The sequence below is a fragment of the Drosophila kikkawai genome, chromosome 3L (genome assembly GCF_030179895.1).
Source record: "Drosophila kikkawai strain 14028-0561.14 chromosome 3L, DkikHiC1v2, whole genome shotgun sequence".
NCBI classification, from domain to species: Eukaryota; Metazoa; Arthropoda; class Insecta; order Diptera; family Drosophilidae; genus Drosophila; species Drosophila kikkawai.
In genome coordinates, this window is record NC_091730.1 from 24267772 (window position 1) to 24273197 (window position 5426).

Genomic DNA, 5426 nt, shown 5'->3' on the forward strand with positions numbered 1-5426 from the left:
TGGCACAAGATGTCTTGAAACTACAATCGTCTGCCCCGATTGGCTCTGAAATGACAGTTGTAGCAGAATCGTTATATATTTGTGCACTAATTATTGCGTTGTTTTCTCTTATTGACACTGCGTCTGATGTGAGATAATAATTTTAAGTTGCTTATTCGCGATTTCGTCTGTTTAAACAAGTGGTTCGGAGTGAGTTGTTTTATTTCTACGGCTGTCGGAACTTGGCAAACAGAGAGACACCCAGAACAACTCTATCCCTCGGTCTCTTTGTTTGTTTCATATGTGTTTGGAGTCGCATTCGTTTTTATTTTGTTTGCCCAAAAGCTAATTAACTGGATCGGACCGACACAGTCCGTTGTCAAATTCCTTGTTTGTAGATCGACTCGTTGCAGTGCGGCTAATTGTTGTCTAAAACGTATTTAATCGCTAATTAATGACAGCGTCGGCGACTTAACGGTGTCTTAGCCAGCTTCCGAACAGAGCAATTACCTTCCAAAAAATAAAAATAAAAATGAAAAACAAACAAAAAGTTGACCGCTTGCTTAGTACTCTAGAATTTCGTGATTGTCAGTGACTCTTGTCTGTGTGTCTTGAACTTTCGTCTAGTTTCAGCTCAACTAAAATCAGAATCAATATAATTTATAAACACACGGCACAGAATAATGGCAGCCTGGAACGAGAGCAACGCAATTGGCATTTGAATTGCATCAGCTAAAAGGCGATTAACATTTTTTACAGTCGAACAGTGAAAATAACCGCCTTGCCAGCGCACTGGAAAAGTTAAGTTCAAGGGAATTGGGTTAATTCAAGTGAAAGACAATTTTAGGAATCAATACTAGTGGCTCAATAATAATTCTTATAAAAAAAAAAAAACCGTTAAATTTGTGATTAGTATTTCCTAGATAGCGCAAGTTTCTTATCATCATAATGAGTAATTCACTAGTATTTTGATTTATTGTGTATTTGCGGCAACTAAATGTAAATACATATGTACATACATATGTATGTATGTATGTACATTCCCCGAATTGACAAATAGAATTATTTAATATATTCTTCTTATCTTTTCAAGCTTAATAAATCCTTGGAGAAAGTATTCATCTTGACGACCTTGAAAAGCTATGTACATACATATTTATATTGGTGGTCTTTTTAAATAAAAAAAAATATTATTAAATTTGAGTTTTTGGAAACCATGATGAAGGAAAATAATGCTACATGTGTACATAACATCTATGAGTGCTTTTACCAACTCAATGGCTTAGAGTAGTTGATTACATATTAACAATTTAATGCTTATTTGAAAGTTATTGTTAAAAACTTGAATATAGAAGCTTATGATTCTAAAACTGAATATATTTGTAAGAATTTAGCAATACTAAATATAAAATACAAGCTGAACCAAAAAGGTTTCCTTCAAAATTACCATAAAATTTGGACAAAAACAATAATATTGCATATATCAATTGCAGTTATATTTATAAAAAAAAAATTATAAATATATACCTATAAATTGGTTGGAATATTTTGTTGTATTTATTTGTCTTAAAAATTTTTGTTTTCATATATCAAATACGTTTACTAAGTTTTACTTGACCGGGGTACACCCACTTTGGTACTTTCTCAAATAAAAAATAATCACATATCACTACTACACTTAACAAATTAACTTTAATATATGTACATATATTTACTTTCATGTGTTTTTTTTTAATATTTCTACAGAAATATATATTTAAAATAACAAAAATCCGATAGTTTCAGCTGATAGCCTCTGGTGTTTACTCATATATATTTTAGAATTTGTTATTTTATTATTTGTTTTTCCGCACGTGTTCTGTTGTTATTTAAATAATAAATCATTTCTTTTAAATATGATTTGCGAAAAAAATTGAATAGTATGTTTTTCGTGAAACTGATTGTATAATTGATATATTAGTTTTGAAAAGTAAAAATCTAAATTGCCAATTGATCCGATGACATCTACTAATTACTCATTTATAATGGAATATTTTATTATACATTTCAGGGGGTCCCTTTCTCTGTAGCTTTTCAGCTTTTCTCGCACTCACGTGCTTCACATTCGGAATTTATATTCAGATTGCTGAATAGCTCTCCTTAACCTATTTGCTAATGACTTTCACTGAAATTTATGGACACTGCGCCACTCCTGGGCAAAAACAAAAGTATGCGGATCCCGAAAATATTTTCAAATAATATATTTGTGCTCGGCCTGGAGGAGGCAAGAGCTCGCACAGGAGCCTCAGAAGCCAGAAGTACATGTGCTAAGTTGGCCATAAAACGTGCATTAGACAAACAGCAGAAATGGGAAAACGGTTTCGGGCCAAAAGCGTCTTCAGGCGCACGGATCCGTCCGAACTCACACACACAGCTGGCATGGCATTAATATTTATCAGACCCGCAATTACGATTACCGACAGCACAGACAAACTATCGACAACCGGCGGCGGGGATAATAAAGCGGAGTGGTCAGAGGACCGGGGGGAAATCTAGGAAATTCCGCCAAATTGCCGGACAAAACGCTGCCGCGAAGCTGGCCAAAATTTATTGATTCCGACGCATTGAAAATAGTTCTCTGTGGGGCAATTCCAAAGATTTGTACGACAAATTTTTCTCCACTCCTCACGCGAATGTTTTGGCTGTTCTTTTTTTTACTTTTCGCTGAAATGGCTGAAAATTTCTAACTGACGGGAATAAAAATTCGACACATTCAGAAACTGGGCCCCGAAAAGGGGGCGTGGCAGGGTCCACCATTCAATGAGACAAAGAGCGCCGGACCCGGGGAAGGCTGCGTTCGGGGATTACGTCTGGACCGCGTTTTTTGGCAGCAATTTTAAGGGGACGATAGGTCGAAAAGAACTGGGGAGGGGGGTGGTGGAAAAGCGCGGGGAAATTGTCGGAAAATCGTGGTATGGGCTGGGACTCTATGTTGTCGCCTAAACGATAAAGCAATGACAAAAGTCAGCAACGATTAAAGTTCAATTGGTGTGACCTGCCAATTGGCATAAAGGAAAAGATTTCGAATGGCAGCCAACTTGGAAAAATGTGGAGTTGAGTGGAAAAGCGTGTGGGAAAAGGCCACACAAACGGGTGTGAAAATGGCTGCAAAGGAAATTTGTCAAAAAATTGTTTGATTAAAAAAGACAAATGGTTGTTGAACATTTAACTAAGGAAAATAAAGCAAAATTTGAACAATTAATTGTATTCTTTAGAAAAATAAGTAAGCATTAATATGAAATATAAACATATACTGTATATAAAAAGGTATGACTTGGTTTACTAATATGTAAATAATAATATTTAAGAAAAATAATAATAAGGAAGGTTTACTTATATTTTGGAGTGAAGTTTTGGGTATAAATGGATACTGGATACAATGCAAATTAAATTAAATCATATTTCATTTTGCATTATTCAAATTTAAGTTGTTAGCTAAGTCTAATGAAAATGGGCAACAATAAATAAGTAATTTAACCACTAATACATATAAGTATATTTTAAAAGAAAAGTTGATTATTTAACTAACAATATAGTAATATTTTCGTACCAAAACTTAAAGTTTAAGAATCAATTTCAAAATATTATTTAAAAGAACTATGAAATAAATTATGAAAGGTTCCGTTTATTTTGATCCGTATTGTATTTTTTCTTGTTTTTCTTTTTCATAATTAAACTTTTTGAATCCATTCAAAAATATCCCTTTTAGTTGCATTCATGCAAGTCGAAATTATCCTTTGGACACACTTACAGATGTGTACACTCGCAGGAGCGTTTAATGCCTGGCCTGATTATCGCATATTAATGAGTTTATTTAACTTTTTCGTTGCGATTGATGGCCTAGACGTGAGGGGAAGGGGGGTTAGGGCCTGGTTAAATGCGCTCATCTCATGTGTGGCGGCTGTTTGTGAAGCTTTTCACAGCAAATTACAACAAATTATACACATAATTACGCTTTAATGCCTGGCCTACCCACGACCCCCCATTGCAAGCCCTTTGCTAACGAGGCCCCCTGCCACGCCCAACCACGCCCCCTTTGGGCACACCGACCCGCCCCCCAACCAGTGGTCGTCCTGTTCTTGTCGTGCATCGCATCAATGCAAAGTAAAATTGTGTGTAAAAAATGTGATAATTAACTTAAGTCCTTTGAGAATTCGCGGGAGCTCCAGGGGAAAGGTTACGGCCTTCTGCCCACATTTATATGTAAATATGTAAATGCATGTCTGTGCCGTGTCTGTTTGTTTGTGTACATAAACTCATTGTCAGTTAATTATGTAAAATGTCATACCTACTCGCGTATGCGGTACAAAAGAAAAAATGGTTTGCATTAAAGGACTTTGCTTTCACTTCAAAAATACCAAACACACACATGGACACCCACGATTACATTACACGTGTATGTATTTGCTTATGTATGTGTGTTGGGAGAGGAAGCCTAATTGTAAGGCTCTTGTCAGAGCTTCCTTGGGGTATATTGATTAGTCTGAGGCCTCAAAATGATATGCCTTTTAATTTTCTGTGTTTTTAATAATTGTGGTCTGGATTGAAATAAATTGTAGGAAGCTCTGGCTATTACTGGAATACAGCTTTAAAATATATAGAACTCTTCGCAACTCTTTCTGCTTAATTTATTAGAACCTTTTTTTGGTTTGCTTTTTTGAAATTTTTACATCATCTTGGTGCTTTAAAAATATAGATTAAAGAGATTCTTCTTCTTTAAACGATACCCAAGGTTATACTCCACATATTATGTCTGAAATTGTTGTATAATCTTGGCTTATGTATATATGGCTTATAGGTATTGTCAGTGGACAAGTGCAGTAGCTTTTAAGAGCGAACTTAGCTACCGATCAGCCTCAGACACTGAAATTTCTACCGCACTCTTCGGTACGTCTTTGTATATATTACAAAATGTAAATACGAGTTTGGTGCTATTCTATTTTTGATCTTTCAAAGCTAAAAAGATTGAATACAAAAACTGTTTTCTTTTTACAAAATGATTCATTTTCCTTTATATAAATTTTCCAAGACTTATTAAAACGTGGAACTGAAATTAAATTTCAATACAGTAACTCTTTTAAAAAGTGTATGCCGGTTGTATTATGCGAAACAATACAATTTGCCTTTTGTGTTTGAAAATTCCTGTGGCTTCATAAATTTAAATTATGTTTACCCACAGCAACACACCCACCCGCACACACACACACACACATGGTTAGGTGTTTCATAGAAATATTCCTTCCTTTTCGTATGATTTTTGTCCTTCAAGGCTCGGCAAGCCCTTCGACTTTTCTCCGTTTGCTTTGTTAATGAGCGGCTCATAATGCATACAATTGAAGGCGGGAACAATGGGGCCAAGACAGAACCTGTCGGCGGCAATTAGACGTCCTCGTTAGGCAGAGGTTGAC